Consider the following 18,429-nt stretch of genomic DNA (forward strand, 5'->3'; position numbering starts at 1 on the left):
TGGAAACACTGCTTTGAACATGGTTTCCTAAAGATTTGTTAAAAGCCTTAAATATATTTCTATACTTTAATGACTCTCAACGTGGCATGTACATTTTAATTTTTATTTATTTATTTAATTTTTTGGCTGCCTTGTGTCATGTGGAAGTTTTCAGGCCAGGGTTCAAACCTGCACCTCAGCAGAGACCCAAGCCGCTACAGTGACAATGCCAGATTCTTAACCCACCGCACCACACAAGAACTCTGGAATGCAAGTTTTTAAAGCAACTGTGGCATAAGGTGAGCGATATTTAACATGAAATTAATACTGTGTTAGTTTTCTTCCTGTTTTATAAGGTTTCAAAGAATTATACACCTGTCCACAAACATGAGTGTAATACTATATGCCATAAAGATTTTATAATGATTTATTCCTTAGTGTATAGGTTGGGCTACCGTGAAGCAATCATATTGATCACACTTGGCTACCATAAGGCAATCACACTGCTGCATCTTTGTTATCAATGCATGAACTGTTATACTAGTAAATAAGTATGAATTTTTCACTCTCTTTTCACATTTGATATCTAATGTTAATAATGCATATAATACCCACAGTGTTTTACCTCATATATGAGAATATTGATGTATGTACTGACAGACATAAATAATGTAAATGGATGATGTAAACTTATCATATGGATGAAGATAGTACAGTACAGTGCATTTTTGCTTCCTTATAATTTTCTTAATAGCATTTTCTTTTCCCTAGCTTCCCTTAATATAAGAATATAGTATATAATACATATAACTTACACAACGTGTTAATCGACTGTTTTAACAGTAAGGCTTCTGGTCAACTGTAGGCTCTTAAGTTCTGAGGAAGTCAAAAGTAATACACAAATTTTCAAATGCAAGAGGCTGGGGGTTGGTGCCCCAACTTCCATCTTGTTCAAGAGTCAACTGTGCATTGCTTTTGTCATAAGCATCCTGAATTTTCCTTCCTGGAATAATGCCCATTAAACCCTTCTGCAGGAAAATCTGTATGACTTTTTATCAAAAAGCTGAGGAATTGTTGATACTTTAAAATAAATCTTGACCCAGTAAGAACTGGCACTAGGCCTTTTATTTTCTTACAGTCAGCAAAACTACAAATCTATAAAAATTCAAATAGTTAAGGGCATGCATTTTAAAGTACTTACATATGTAGTGTGTCACTCCACAAACTCACACTTTTATACTAAAAAAATGTTTTTGTTATGTGAGCAGAAATCACTTTTTAAAACCTGTAATTGCTATACAAGGAAAGAAAAAGCAAGTCCACATGGGGTTTAACTAAAGTTATTACTGGGTCTATGCACCTTGCTTACAGTTCAGATGCATTCAGAAGCTGCTGTTTCTAACCCTGTACTAATCTAGATCTTTGGAAAAAAATCAAATGAAGGCTGATTTAATCACCTATCAAAGACAAGCAACTACGTAGGTGGAAGGCAGGGTTAGAGGAAGTAGAAAGAATGGGGTCGGTAGATAGCAGATGTTAACTAATTCAAACTTGAAAGATGTTCAAAAGTATAGACCAGAGTTTATGAAAACTCCTAAAGTAGAAAAGAAACAAAGAAAGGAAAATGTGAAGTGTGTGGAAGAAAAGGTCCTAATTTAGAGGGCATTCTGTTGAGTAAACAGTGGTCACTCCAAAATTTATTTTAAACTTTTGAAAAATAGAGAAATAACACTATTGTCAATAACATGTTATCTTTCTAAAATGTCACACTTGGTGACAACGAATTTTACTCTCTTTTATTTTCTGGAATAGTTCTGTGATGTAGGTCGTATCCTCATTTTACAGATCAGGAAACTGAGGCTTACATTAAGCAATTTGCTAACAGTCTGCATGGAGAGCTGTGGCTCAAATATAAATCTTACGATTCTAAGACCAGCATTTCCCTCATCATATATTGAACTGTGGCTGTAACTGTGGCTACTCTTAAGTGTCTGCACAAGGTGTGAAAGAGAAATATACCTTTTGGGTTAATTTTTTTTTTTTAAATAAAACAACTACTTCTGCCTTTTTTCAGGGGAAAGCAGGAATCCTCATCTTAATAAATGTTTTCTTTGAAAATACAAGCTTATAAGCTAATGACTAGTGAACATGTGATAAGCCTACCAGAAAAAAATCTAAATGCTAACACGAATGTTTTAAACAGTTCAGTATATTCATTTCAGACAATTCCGGTGATGAAAAAAGCATGATAATCCACATTTCACATTAATGACCAAGAGGAAGAGAGGTTACACAATTTTGCAGAAGGCTTTAAAGCTAAAATAATAGCATCCTGTGGTCACCAGACTAGATTTAAATTGTATGTGACTTTCTAATAAATACAGTAATGACGTTTTTTAACCCGTAATAGAAACTCCTGGGAGTACTTAAATAAAATGAAAATGTTACCCATTTCTTATTTCTTGAAGTTACTGTGAAAATGGCAAATTAGCATGAACTCAGTATTAACACAAAGCTCCACGCACATATTTTCAATTCACCTGTCAAAGTAACTTGAACAATATTCACTGTCAGGTTACATCCATTTCTATTAGAATAAACAGACTTTCTTTCAGAATTTTTGTCTATAATATAATAAAAGCAAAGAATTATTTAACCAAAAAAAAAAAAGACAATATTTTCTAGACGTTATAACCTCGGTAACAAAGTAAGGGTTCTCTGTACTGACGGCCTAAATACATCTGGGCGGCCAATACATTTGGGTTAACTTCCCAAACCTATTTAATTGCCAAAAGAGTATTATCCAAATTCTTATGAGTAAGGAAGACCCAGAAAGTACAATCATTCCCTCCTCCTCACAAATTCAGTCTCTGCCACCACTTTGTGTCACCAGCATCTGAGCATTTAAATACACAAGACCATAATGGGCCCATTATGTTCAGGGCCTATTTTACGCATGATGACAATATTCCTGGTTTAAGATGCTGGTCTTATGAAATTCATTTCTCCCTGAATCTCGACCTATCTCTTTCTTTAACTTACAGCTACCATTCAGGGATACGTGACACTCAGATTTTGTTCTTGAAGGGAGAAAGAAAAAAATCTCTGAAAGTCAGAAATTTGTTCTATTCCCAAACACTGTTCTTAGCCCTAGAACTGTACCCTAATCAAATTTAAAAACTTCGTCATCTTAAATTCAGTCCTGTTTAAAACCTGCACTAGCCAGGTAAGCTATTTAGTTTTAAATACTCCAAGGAAACAGAATTGACAGGGATGGGGTCACCTTTAAGAAATGAATGGAAATCTGTGAAATGATGCCCTTCAAAAAATGTAATTAACTCCAATGTAATTCAACATGAGGAATTAAGGATCGATTTTAAAAGTTAACAAAACTTTTAAATTCATTCACCTCCGAAACTGTTACATTTCCAACAGGAAATTCATGACTTTCACCAAAAGCCTCTGTATTTTCTTTCTTGTTTTAGATGAATAGTAAAGAGACTTACGAGAATAAACATTCAGCTACCATTAAACCAATCTTGCCATTATTCAGGTAAGAAACACTAAAACAACATTCTATATATTTCACATTAAGTTAAACCAAAGAAACTTATATACTCAACAAAATATAGTCTGGGTCTTATCACAAATGTGTGCAAAACTTTGGAACATACAAATTGCTGACACACATGCTACCATTTCACCTTCACGCAAATCGCAAGCAACAGCTATTGCACATAAGTTTAAAAAACTTGCATAACATAAAACAGGATGAAACTTTAAATCCTTTGTTTCTCAAGTTCTCAAATATAGCCTGGAGTTATTTTTTCATCAGCATTTCAATTTATCACTCTGCAAATGGGAAGCATCAGGCTGGGTGCTTTATAAGGTGTAATTTTGTAAAAGATATGATCCTTTCCCTTCAGAAGTTTACAATCCTGCTGAAAAGATCAATAAAATAACACTATGTGAATGGTACTCATCACCTACTAAGATTGAGTAGAAGAGGGCATATGTCCCTTGCTTTAGGGTGACCATACAAATCACAGGATGGGTAGCATTTTGGTAGTATTTTGGTAAAAGAAAACTAGAAGAAGATCACAACACATCTGAGATGAAGATGGCGAAAACTGGCAGTAAAAGAAACGTGCAGTTGACATGCTCAAGGATGAGGCAAATGCAATATGATGCAAGAACCAGATGGAAATAGGACTTGGCCTTTATCTTGTGGGCAAAGGTCTTTGTGTTCAGGGTAATGATTCTTTCCTCAGAAAGTTTTATTGTGCTGTAGTGTGTGGAACATATTGGATAATAAAAACTAAAGGTAAAAGACCAATTAGAAAACTACTATAGCAACTGCCTAACAGTCATGAAGTACTAAGGCTTGAATGTGGAAGATGGCAGTGGAAAAAGAAAGAAACTAAATCTCATATTTGCTCCTGTTCTAATGAAAATGATTATAGAAAGAGTCTTGCATATGGTTGCCTGCTACCATGTGTTGAATATATAAAGGCATAAGATAAGGCCAAAAATTTGCAAATAGACTTGCAGAAAAGACTTTGCTTAAATCATCTCATGAAGTTACCTATTCTCCTTTGAATGCATTCCAGTGTATCATATATCATTTCTTAATACTGTAAGTCTTTGATTACTATCATAGGTAACCTAAAATTTCAAAAAACTATAATTAGAAAATATCTGTATAAAATGGAAAGACAACCTATACTTTTATAGAAACTACTTCTTAAAAATGATCAAGGTCTGCCTGATTTCATACTGATTTTAAGATACCAAAATACAATGACTGTCTCTATATTTTATAAAAAAACATTGTATCTCTTATAAACATACTTCTCAAACTGATTATCAAAATGTTACGACCCAAATGGAAAAATACACACACATACACACACACACACACACACATATATACTCCAAAGATAAATTACCTGACCATAATAATACACCCTATTTTTAAAAACCTCATGACTACATATTACTTTTAATAGGGGTGTATATATACATATATGTGTGTATGTGTATATATATATGTTCAATGAATAAACTTTCAACTAATTCAAATCACCAAAATGTATTATTAGAAATGTAACTGAAGACTTTTTTCTTTTACAGCTGCACCTACAGCATATGGAAGTTCCCAGGCTAGGGGTCAAATCAGAGCTGCAGCTGCAGGCCTATGCCACAGCTTGTAGCACTGCCGGATCCTTAACCCACACAGCGAGGCAAGGGATCAAACTGGCATCCTCACAGAGACAATGTCGGATCCTTAATCTGCTGAGCCACAGTGGGAATTCCTAACTGAAGATTTTTGTTTTCTCTTCCTTTAAATATTTCCTGCCCCATAAAGTCCATAAAGGCAGATTTTCAAGAGCAAAAAATACTGTATCTTCTCCATACAGTCAAGACATATTTAGTCAATAACTACTTATGAGCAGCTTCTAGATGTTCAGAATTTTCTTAAACCACTTCATTGAGATATGATTTATAGCCAAAAAGCTGTACATATTCAATGTATACAACTTGCTGTGTTTGGAGGTAAGTATACACTCAGGAAAACATCACCATAACCTATGCCATAAACATATACAATCATGTTCAAGTTTCCACCCGCCTTTTTATTTTTGGTGTGATAAGAACACTTAACATGACTCTTAGCAAAATTTTAAGTATAAAATATGGTATTGCTAACTACAGGTACTATGATATATAGTAGATCTCTAGGATTTATTCATCGTGAATAAGAGAAAGTCTGTACCTTTTGACCAACAGCTGACTCCCCCTCCCCCACTTCTTGGTAACCATGGTTCTACTCTTAGCTTCTATGAGTCTGATTCCCTTAGATTCCATTTGTTATTCTGCATCTTGCTTATTTCACTTTAGGTAATCTTGGGGTTCATCCGTGTTGTCACAAATGACAGAATTTCTTTTTTTAAGGTTGAATACTATTCCAATGTATGTAAATACCACACTTTCTTTATCCATTCATATGTTATTGGACATGCTGTGCTGCTTTCAAGCCTTGGTTACTGTAAATAATGGTGCAAAAAACAGAACAATGCAAATAGCTATTCAAGATCCTGATTTTCACTTTCTTTGGATATATATACCTAGAACTAGAATTCCCAGTTCACAGGGTGTTTCATTTTTAAGTTTTTGAGGAAACTTCACACAGTTTTCCACAGTGCTTATACCAGCTGGTGCCCAGAATTATGCTAAGTTCTTCCCAACATACCAGTGACAAACACGACGGAAGATTCTTGATCTCAGAGAGCTTTCATTTCGGAACGAGAAAAGGATCAATACAAAATTAATTTTAAAAACATTCATAGTATTTTAAAAGTGGAAAGTGTTGTGGAAAAAGAAATCAGAGCAACCTAAGGAGGAAGGAGAGAGGAGGCTCCCAATTTGAGTGGAGTGGTCACCAGCACAGACCATGGAGAAAATGCCATGTCCGTATCAGCTAATGCAAGAACTTTAGCTTTACTACAACTGAGGTGAAGGCTTTTAAGCAGAGGAATGATTTCTCTCTTTCTCCAATGGCTAATAACATATGCTATTATAACTGAGTGTCAAAGAGTAGAGCTGATTCATTTAAAAGGGAGGAAGGAGTACTATTAAAACGTGTCAGTGAGGATGGCTATAAAACTACTACCTTATATCAGGAAACAAGAATAAGAGCAAACACAAGTGATTATGGCCAGTCTTGCTTAATAGGCTTTACCCCTCCTGGCAACCCTCTGGACATGACCATTTTCATACCGTATCCATATTCCAAATTCTGAACACAAAAAAGTTGAAAACAAACCAATCTGGTAGCAAAATCTGACCCAAGTTCATGTGACACAGCTTATGGTTCTTGATTCTCACTTGGCAAATATATACATAAAGAACATTAACCACCCAAATCTAGGTAACCTTTAAATATACTAATTAATGGAAAGTCATAGGTACATCTATTTGTATACATACAATCTTTTTTTAACTGCCCTATTTTACTCAGAAGATAGTGGAGTTACATCATATGTCACTTTATCACATTAAAATTAAACCAGCCACGCTTAAAAAAAAAAAAAAAAAAGAAAAAGAAAAAACAACTAAAATTCTATCTAGCATATAACCTAGATTACAATAGATGACATGGATCTGCTGTTACAGATTCTGATTTTACAGTTTAAAGATAATGTACTTTTCATACAAAATGCCCCCTAAATACTGGCTAATTGCTTTATGTGGTGTTCAACCAAAACCAAAAAATGCTATTTATTTCAACACTGAAGGAGAAAACGCCTGTTTGAGACCTACTGAAACATACTATATTAGCATCTGCATGGCATCTTTCCATCGACTTTTTTAGGATAATTTTAAATAGATATGAATTTGACTAAGGCACTGTCTTTAAAAAACTCAAGGTGTAACTTTATAACTATGCTGGCTAATACACACATGGCTACCGAGTAGTTTAAAACTGAGCAGTCTGAACTGTGATGGACTGTAAAGTAAAAATACATGCTGAATTTCAAAACCTTACTATGAGAGAAAAGAATGTAAAATATCTCATAATTTTATACCAATTAAGCAATGGAATAATATTTTGCAGATATTCAGATAAATAAAATATTTTATTAACTTCCCCGGTTTACTTTTCTGTTTTAAATGCGCCTACTAGAAAATTTAAAATTTGAGCAGCTCACCTTACACTTCTACAGAATAACTCTGCTCTCTACTAAAGACTGAGAAAAAGATTAATACAAAATTTCACAAGTACTTATGTTGTAGAATGAATAATTTCACTTTAAATCACTAGACTACTACGAACACAGATAAAAGTAGCAATAAATATTCATCGGAAATGCAGAAGTACTACTTGTGTTACTCATCCACATCCATGATTTTAGATATTCAAAGAGGTATCCAAACATCCAATAATAAAGCAAAAGTCTTCCTTATATGATAAGTCTCATTTGTTTTAAAACCCATTTTAAGATCATGACTATCCAGTTAATACAGAAATATGTACTTAAAGAGGTTGACCTATTCACTACAACTTTAACAAATACATTATTAAATGCATTGTGCATCCTTCCTTTATCTGTTTCTTTTCCAAGCAAGACAACTGGCAAGTTTTTAAAAAAGACAAACATGAGACTTAGGGAAGGTATAAAAGTGGACACCAAGAAGGAAAGGGTAGATTTGGCTGAAGGAACTGTGTTCGCCACTGACTTCAGCCAAATAGGCTGGTATATCCTCATGGGGTCTTGGGGTTGTAAAGAACAAAAACACAAGGCAGGGAAGTCTCACAAATGATGATCCTAATATCCTTCCTTCCTGGTAAGAGATCACATGTGCTGAGACGCAGGGTCTACAAGCAGATGAACTGTTATGCTGCATCAGTCTAGACAGATGTGATAATGCAGGGGGAACTCAGCAGATGATGTTCAGAAGCAGAGTCAGGTGACCCAGTTAAATGTGTCCACGGACCCTGACGAAAGACCGATGGAATCACAGAAGGCAGCTGGCTCCTACAATGGGAGGCAGAACTGCCATGGGCAGGAAGAACTTCAAGACTGCCTGAATGTTTAATGTATATTTCACATGGTCTTAGATTAATAGAAATCTTTTATAACTCATTTTCAAATTACAACATTCTTTAAAATCATACTATACTGAAATGGTAAAATGTAAATACCTCAGATGTTTAATAAAGACAAAACTGGTTCAGTCTAAACCAGATTTCTTTTTCCCATACAAAATTCAGAATTTACCAACACTAAAATATGTACCTCTTCTCTGTTACAAATGCCAAACAACTAGTTTATCAATCTCTGAAACTTAAGAAAAATAAACAATTAAAAATGGCATAATATTCTTTCTTTCCTACAACTGAAAAGGCTTAACTTTATTTTTTAAAAGTGGAGCAATGAGACAAAATACAATACCTTCTGGATGTGTTTCTCCCAAATGTTAAAATAATGGGTCCTGAGAACTGAGTCCTTAAATCGCTCACAATCCAAACACTCTCTGAAAATTAACAGAAATAAGTGTTACTTCAAGTGCATCTTAAAGAATTTCAATAGCATGTTTTACAATGAAATCTTAACTACAACTAAAATAAAATATTTGAAAAAAAATTCTTAATTATATATGTTTTCCTTGGGCATAGCTGTTGACCACATCTGATATAAATATGCTTCAGAAAATTATTTATACTAAAGCACACTACCTGTCTTTACACTGAATAAAGACTCTATCACCAGTTCTTAAATGTGTGAGAAGTTAATGTCAATAACCAAGAGGAATTCTGATCAAGGATCTTGGGAGAAAAAGTGTTAGAATCACTTGACAGTTAACATAAGAGTTGAAATACCTCATTTTTTCCCCAGCTCATTAGAAACAAAAAATGTTAATAGAACCATCCTAGATATAGAATGACATCAACATGCAGGAAAGTTTATACCTTCAAGAACAAAAGAGTGGGTGAAATGTTTTTTGGCCAGCAAGAGACATGCCCACACTTTAATACTGTGGTGGCTGAGGAAACTGTATACTGATCAATAGGCCAGTGGACAGTGCAACTAGCTGCTGATAAGGAAGGTATAGTACAAACTCCGAGATTTCACCACAGCAGCATTCCACTGTGTTTATGTCTGGGTTACATCTCTAGAATTCTCAATTCCCCCATCCCACAGACTATGATCAGTTCTCAAGGATAATAGCTGAGCCTTCAGATAAACCTATCCATCTAAACTTAAACTCCCAAAATAAAGTATTCTTCATTATCACTTCATTTTACCTGATACCCTTCAGTCTCCTTAAAACCCATACATAGATTATAAATGTCTGCGGGAGAGGTTCCCTTAACATCCTAGGGAAGTAGGCTCTTCAACCACTCTGCCTCTGGGTCACTTTCTTTGTATCCTGCTTACCGTTACTCTCCCTGCAACTGAGAGCCTTTCATTCATCTCTGAATCCCCCAGTACCTAGTATGGTGCAAGGCATAGAGCTGATGCTGAGCTAATGTCTGCTCATGTAAGACTTTATCAACTAATATCATTCTAAAGTTAAAAAAAAAAAAAAGAAATACAAATAAAGGAAAGAAGGTTGGTCATAAGCCAACCACAATGAAGAATACCTGCCTTTCTTTTAACTTCATGTCTCATACACCACACACTCAATTCTCAGTCTTTCTCCATACCCCCCACCTTTTCTCTCTCAGTTCTTCATTAGCAAGACTCTCCTACTATCTATGTCAACACTCCCTTAACCCCTAGAGACAGTCAGCTGGGCTGGGTGGCAGATCTCTTTTCTGCCCAGGTGAATTGGGGACTCTAGTCCTGCTGTCTGAGGTCCCGCCTCAGTTGGCATGGTGACTGGGCAAATCCTTTACACACATGCATCAGCAGCTCCTGAGCTATCCTCCAGCAGCAGCAGAGAATGCCATCTATATGTGTAAATGAAAGATACTTAGAACCACAACTAACGGCAGAATGTTCCTAAAATTGTATTAGTAGACAGTAGGCATCACCTTAAAACAGAAAACAAATGAAAAACCCTGAAGATACCGCCTAGTGATTAAAAAGAGAGAGAGAAAAAAAGAAAAGCATTATCATTTCCTACTAGGACACCATTTTTCAGCAGCTAAATAAAAACATTACCAAATCATTTTATATAATAAAATTTAACCTTATTTTGACCTTCCTCATAAAGCAAACAAACCTCTCTATCCAATAAAGTTCCATCTGAACTATGTAAGATGATAAGCAATACCTTAATTGCATTCATTTACATGACTTTGAAACTATTCTGGGCTGAAGTCACTGACTGCAAGGTCACAGAATACAAAAAAGTAAAATGTATGCAATTCACCAAGGAGGAATGGTGTACTCAGACACTGGGGTAGACCGTCCCCCTCCCTCATTAGGAGACACCAAATGCTTCATGCAATCAACAGGTGCAGCCATCCCTAACATCTCTATCTGATATCTAATATATCACACATATACACAATGATTTTATAAATATACATATAAAATGTCGTAAGAATATATATTTGATAAATCCATCATATATTACGGTTTTCTTACTAAAACCAATCTCCCTGAATAGAGGCAAAGGACAATCTATGCTTTAACTGCATTTAAAATCAAAACATGAAATAAGGGCTATTATTTTTTCCATTGTCTCACAAAAATTTATAACAACTAAAATTCAGATTATAAAGCTGTAACAATTTTTAGGACAAGCATTGCCACACAGGATGCTAAGTATATTAAGTGCTTCTGCTTTCAGTTTTCATAACCTAAACATTTATTCAACTGATTTGCTTAGAGGAGAGACTTTGACATGTCTTAGAGTCAATAATACCACATTAATAAAAGTAAAGGAATACAACTGATTGACAGAAATTGACTACCATAAATTATAAGGGACCATGTGTATTCTTCAAAACTTCAGATTGTATCCTAACACAAGAACAAGTTAGTCCTACAAGGTATTTCCCTTCAGTAATATTCTAATACAAACTAGATATAATTAGTCTTTGAACTTGCTGAAGAGAAGGAAACTAAAAGAATAGGATCTAGGGACCTTTAAAAATGTTTGTAACATTCGTATGAATGTAGAGCCTCACATATCTGTTCTAGGTTTAATACAACATCACCAGGAGCTTCATTTAAGAAGTTTCTGTCCATTAAATGAGATAAATCTCTCATATTTAATTTGCTACCAAAGCACTTTGATACTGCTCAAACCAAACTTTGGCAAGTTAAATATGATTTAGTGAATGAAAAGTAATGATATAAAATTTGGTCTTCTTCACCTTCTCTCCCTACACAGAAGGGCAGGAGTATTGCATGTAAATCTGTATTAGATCCAAATCATTTCAACTGATGCTACTCCACAAAGAATATAAGGATGAAAAACATTTATTTAAATACTATATTCCTAAATAAATCCCAATACCTTGATGTCACTTTGTCCTTTTTAAATGAGAAAAAAGACATCTCAATTTCTCTCTATAAGTTAGGCCAATTTGTTGTGGAATAGCTTAGTAGTAAAATAAATGCATACATATATTTTAAAAAGTACTAGCACTTTTTATGATCCACACATAACTCTCAGTGACCCTATTTTCTTTAGATATTTTAATTCTTTCTATAAGCAGTAATCCAGGGTTTAACATGATATAGATAATATGCATGATTGTATAATAAGCAATTTATGGTTCACATAGTTTGATAAGGACAAAAGGATTGAGCCCATCAGCGTCTTCTAATATTACTTCCAGTGTTCTTGGCCACATTTTTATTTGATTTCAAACCTCGGGCTCATGATAATTTTCTGATAAATAGGATAACTTTCTGCTATTTCTCAAATACTTCCCTCGGTCCATCCAAAAGACTGAGTACAGCTTTATGTCCCTAAAGCTCATTAATCATGATCACAATACCTAAAGTTCTATTTCATATACATAAAATTAGGACTCTCCTTTCCTTGGATATTAGAATATGTTAAAAGCAATTTTTAAAACCACAATCTAGCCTTTGTATCTTTATATGAACTACTTACAACCTTGAACTGAAAACAAAGTATATTAATGGCATCATTCTTACAGGTCTCAAAGTTGAAGAAAAAAGTCCAAGCCTGGGTTCTGACACGTGCATCTGAACAGCATGCAGCAATCTCAGGCGAGCTCAGTAAACACTACCCACGTAGCAGGTATGCGTGTGTGTGTGTGTGTGTGTGTGTGTGTGTGTGTGCGCGCACGCACGTGTGCACACACACGTGCCCTCCTCTTTCCATCTTCTCTTTTCCTTTCCCCTTCCTTCCCCAGGGAGGCCAATGATCAAAATATTACACTTAATATGGTATGGTATAGCATGGAGGTAAAAGATTCATCTTGTCTGAAAAAGAGGTGCCTAAAGAAATGTATCCATTCTGAATGCAAAGTTAAATCCTAGATGGACAGGATGCTCCTTAACCCAGAAAAGAACTTGACTCGAGTATAAGGAATAGACCAAAAACACTGCACAAGATGAAGTGTATCTAGGAGGCCATATCTCCATTGGAAACACTGGCTACAGCATATGTTAATTGACAATTCCTTCTAGGAAATATTTCTCTTCCTCTCTCACCTGTTCCCCCACCCATCTTGCCTTCAACTCCATAAACAGCAGTTATCCCCCATTATAAAACAGTTGACGGTTAAAACAATGAGCCAACGAAGAAAGTACAATATTCTATAACTGACATTTACTGCACTGGCCTTGGACTTCTAATCTTTACCAGACGGGCACACAAATCAATCCATCAGCTCATAAAGGTGTGCTTTTTTAACCTCTAAAACAGATGGGATTGGCCAGAAGTGTCTGGCATGTCAAACTGCTAATCACTGCTGCCCTTTGCACAAAATAACCCACTTAAGTTGAGGCATGGTTGCACTGTAACCGACATTAGTCTGTGGGAAACCCATTTAACTGTCACACACTCCTGCCACTCCTGCTCTCCCTTAATTAAGCCTAATGCCTTATGCTTTGACCTTTTGTTCTAGCCTATTAACCCTATCTAGTACAAGTTCAATTATGTTAAACTAAAAACTTTGCCATAAAATATTAAATGCCAAGCTCAAAAAATCATAAGGGACAGCCTCACAGCCCTTAGTTCTATGCACCCTGGAACTCCAACAGGAAAACCTGACTTTTGAAGTGATACTGATTACGATAGTGTCAAGAAGAAGCCAAATAATCATTCGGGTCCACCCCTCTTATTTTACAAACTGAGGCCAGAAAATATTAAATGACACACCCATTTCATAGCTGCAGCCCAATCTCACTGAAAAGAACCCAATCTCTGGCTCTGATCCTTTATTCTTCATGGTGTCTCTGATTAATAGTCAAACCACCTGGGAGTGTATTAAGGCGACTAATATTTTCACCACATTATTACTGTCACCACCTATGAAAACATATTACACAAACAGGCCTAAAGCAAAATGAATGAGGACGTCAACAGAATTTCGAGGTAAATTTTCCTTTCCTCCCTACACCAAAACTTGCCATCCACTCACTACTTCTTCTTTTTAAAGGAACGTATTGAGAAGTGCTAAATTCTGTAACGCTCACAAGGCAACAGGTACACATTTTTTTCTTTATTGATATTTTGTTTAGGTATTCAGCAGAGCAAGTGACTTAAGTTACAGAAAGCAACTACAACTTGCTACTCATCCGCAATAGAAAAAGCTGGCTATCTTTACAAATATCTTTTTACACCTAGATATACATGGATTGCTGTTCACAGTTACCAGAATCCCCCAAAATAAAAACAAAAAAGTTTAAAATTCACCATAAAATAAAATCAAACATAGTCTAAACTAACATGCTATCATCACAGGGGTATTTTAGTTGTGGTATATACAATAATGTGTGCTAATATTCCTCTTTCCACTTATTTCACACAACTAGAAAAACTGACCACTCCCACGGTGACACATGAAAACAAAGATCAATAACATCAAACAAAACTTGGATTTCTACCAATGACTCATGTGAGGAAACACAGATTAATTTTAGATTTTTGGAAGATTTAAGGTCAGATTTTAATCTTTTTTGTTGACTGCCCAAAGGCCTGCTTTTGTCTATTTTCAGTATTAAACAATCCTGTCATTTTTTGCCTTTAGCAACCTGGAACCTTATAGGTTAGCATAATATGCCAGTAAGTGGAACACAGAGTGATTTTCAAAAGAAAGATCACTCAAATTGTGGGAAAATGATAAATAACTCTAGTAACAGAACTTACTATTTTTCTTAAGGGGTAAAAAATAGAATGTGTACAAGAGTATAAAACTCAAAGGGAATGTGTTTATGGTATTAGAATAGTACCTTCAAAGGAAAGCATCTCTTGGCATCATCAGAAGGAATACACACAAGGATGGATGAGCAGGCAAAGGGAAAACAAACACTGGTAGCAGGAACAACCAGCAGAAAAATAATGATTCAGAGTCTCATGCACCTTTTTTACTGTAAAGGGTATTAAAGTTAATTTAAATGAGACATCGCACCTTAGCTATAAGAGTTGGTTCATAAAGATAGAAACTAAGTTTGGGTCTCAGACACTGCAGAATTCAAAAGTGGGCAATTTACACTAATGCATAGAACCCAAGCACTCTATAACATACTGACTGACAGTAACAACGAAAAGAGAGAGCAGTTAGATACTCAGAATCAGCAAATGTGAAAATACAAAGTAGAATCTATCACATTAATAGTAAATGTGCTAATGTTTCTACTCTCCCTTTGGACAATAGCCCGTTATCCTGCATATCTTCTTTTACTATGATTTATAAGCTTGTGAATAGAAATATATGTGAGCCATGAGAGATTATTTTTTTTCTGTTTACAAAAGACATCCACTTCCAAGTATGCACAAAGTTTAGTAAAAACATGTCTTCACAAGCAAGAAACTATGTTAAAGTTACTTTAAGAGCATTAGTTATATCTCAATGCTTTATATGTATACCCAAATAATCTACACATTTTCTTGAAGCACTTGCATATTTACTGCTAGTCTAGAAATTTATGTGCTCCATTTTAAAATAGTATTCTCTTCTGCCTTAACATTGTTAATCTAGTTGAAAATAATAATTCTCTAACAGTTAGAAAATTCACCTCTAGTGAAGAACAAATTCTAATTTTTAAAAAATAGCACAAAACTAAAGTCTTATAATTTACTAGGTTTTGAACCATCAAGTCATTTTTGATGCCTTCTAACTTTTAAGATTACTGAACACCAAAATTAATACTGGACATGAGATTCTAAGATCCCTCCAGTGTCCCAAGCGGTCAAATTCAATGCAATTAATTAAATGCGTCGTTGACCTGGTGGATCCTTATGACTACTGCAAGGGAAGCTAAGGAAACTGTCCATAAGGCTCTAAAAATATTGTTTCATTTCTTTAAAAATAACTAAATGCAGAGTTCCCATCGTGGCTCAGTTGTTAACAAACCCCCGACTAGTATCCATGAGGACGTGGGTTCGATCCCTGGCCTCGCTCAGTGGGTTAAGGTTCTGGCATTGCCGTGAGCTGTGGTATAGGTCACAGACACGGCTCGGACCCCGAATTGCTGTGGCTGTGGTGTAGGCCAGCAGCTGTAGCTCAGATTCAACCCCTAACCTGGGAACCTCCATGTGCCATAAGTTTGGCCCTAAAAAGACAAAAGATGAAATAAATAAATAAATAAAAATAATTAAATGTTGCCCCCAAAGATTTTGCTGTACATATTTTCTAATGTATTGTAAACTGTGTATTTTTGAAGAAACTTAGCATTACAAAACAATTTCAAGTGCCAAGTAATTATAATGTCACTAACAGTTAGTTTCACTTATTCCTTCATAATTAATATGCCTGGAAAGAAGATGATAAATTTTAAGGCAGAAAGATTACTCCTTTTAGAAGTTCTAATTTAAAGAGACTAAAGAAAAAGTGTACAACAGCAGCTATTATGCATAAGTTATTCAGAATAATTAGCAGCTGCGAGGTTTAAATACACAAAGGCTACATTCCTAACCACGAAACAGCCAGATTTTACCAATACTCAGGATGGCCTCCTAGGTGCCAGCCACCTACAATACTGACAGTACACTCACGAATATGCTCCTATTCACGGCACTTACAGTCCACTGAGGAGGACAGACATTAAACAAGTGTGACTTGTTACAATCAGGGGTACAAAGAACTGAGAGACACATCTGCTCTTGTTAGAGGCTTGGAGACAGTAATGCACATCTACACTCTCTTGCCCACTGCCCCGTGAGTGAGAATATTCCTTTCCAATTTGCTTCACTGAGGTCAGAAGTGTGGCTGCTCGGTGGGTCTGTGGCCCACATCAATGGCTACTATTAGGTTTCTTTTCTCTTGCTGTCTTTCTAGAGGGGTGGACATGGATGTGCTTGGTGCAGGGCACTGAGCACCATGGGTCTTACACAGTGCCCTCTTGTCTGAGCTGGTACCTTTTCACAGCTGAATACAGAAATGGGGTCCATAACCTCTGTATGATGTTTCCAGTTGAACCAACAGATCTAACCACGTCTACTGATGGTTTTACACTATTACTCTCGGGTAGTCGTAGGGCTGGCCTGTGAGTGTTCTGATCATACTAGTCAACTAAAGCTACCTGACTCTGTTAATCTACAAATAGTAGTTCCCCTCCTGAGTTTTATATAGGCTTCAAGTGTACATAACATGTAGAAACAAAGTACTGCATGAACAGATGTGCACCTGCTCTGTAAAGCTCTGTAAAGCTTTTCTTTTTAAACTCTCACCCGAGTTCCAAGTTCAAGAATATCAACTGAATCATAAGACTGTTCTGAAGACCATATTTTAAGAGCATGAGAAGAAAACAGGCTACAAAAGACAAGGGTGACATAGCTGGCCCTGCTCACACCACTTCTCAAGACCCAGACCTTCTGATTACCACAGATCCTTCCATGAGGTTGGCTAAGACCTAGGTACTCTGCTGAGCCCATCACCAAAGGTTAACAACCACCCATTAACACCTAGTACAAAAGCTCCTCTTTCTGAGACTGCCTTAGCACAAACAAGTGTGAAAGAAATCAAGACTTAATGGCTCACCCTGGGTTTACCCAGCTGTGACCTACTGGTTCAAGTTCTTAGGTGCTCAGCGTCCTCCTCTGTAAAATGTGGACAAGAAATATTTTGGAAATTTTAAATTAACAACAATGCCAAAGATGTTGGGAAAAGAGTAATCATTTACTCTATTGCAGCACATGATTCGCCTAGCAATTAAAAAAAAAAAAAAAGGGAAATTAGGGAAAAAAGGGGGGGGGGACGAGAAAAAAGGAAACAAACAAAAAAACAGAGGAGGATAATCCAGAGAAAAAGAAAAAGTATATACGAGTTAAATAGTAGCACTTATCACTGATTAGCAGTCCACGCCAACCACCTATCCAATGCGCTGTTCTATTCAGCAAGGTGTCTCTATAGACACCTTGTTTGAAAATGAGGAAGTAGAACAGGGACCTCTGGGACAAGTGCACTTAAACCCAGAAATTCCACAGCTTCTATCAAACTCCCTTCCCACCTGAAAATCTCAGGATTCTATGAAATTACCTCAATTTGTGAAAGCCCAAACAAAAGAAATTAAAAACAAACAAACAAAAAACCCAGATGAAAACACTGATTAGGGTCAATCGAGGATTATCAGGATAGATAAGAGTAATGTTTTACTAACAGAGTGAACAATGCATCGCTTTGAGGCTTGCCTCAATAACATGGAACCTCCAGATACTGGGAAAAAAACAGGTGGTGAATAAAAAACTTCCATCTTCAATCCCTGGCTTTGCGCACAGCCTATTTCAATTGTTTTAAAAAGGCGTAGATGGATTAGGGAAATAATATAAATCCGTAAGTGAACTCCA

The 18,429-nt window shown here is 35.8% G+C and overlaps 1 protein-coding gene across 3 annotated transcripts in view; it reads right to left on the bottom strand.

Moving 5' to 3' along the window:
- Positions 1–18,429, bottom strand: part of NRIP1 (nuclear receptor interacting protein 1) — a 93,496-nt gene that overhangs the window by 64,473 nt on the left and 10,594 nt on the right. For all 3 annotated transcript variants that reach the window (XM_021070819.1, XM_021070818.1, XM_013982535.2), the window contains exon 2: positions 8,937–9,018. The gene's annotated coding sequence lies outside the window, so the exon portion shown is untranslated. The remainder of the gene's footprint in view (positions 1–8,936; positions 9,019–18,429) is intronic.

This window comes from Sus scrofa, chromosome 13 (genome assembly GCF_000003025.6).
Source record: "Sus scrofa isolate TJ Tabasco breed Duroc chromosome 13, Sscrofa11.1, whole genome shotgun sequence".
Classification (NCBI taxonomy): Eukaryota; Metazoa; Chordata; class Mammalia; order Artiodactyla; family Suidae; genus Sus; species Sus scrofa.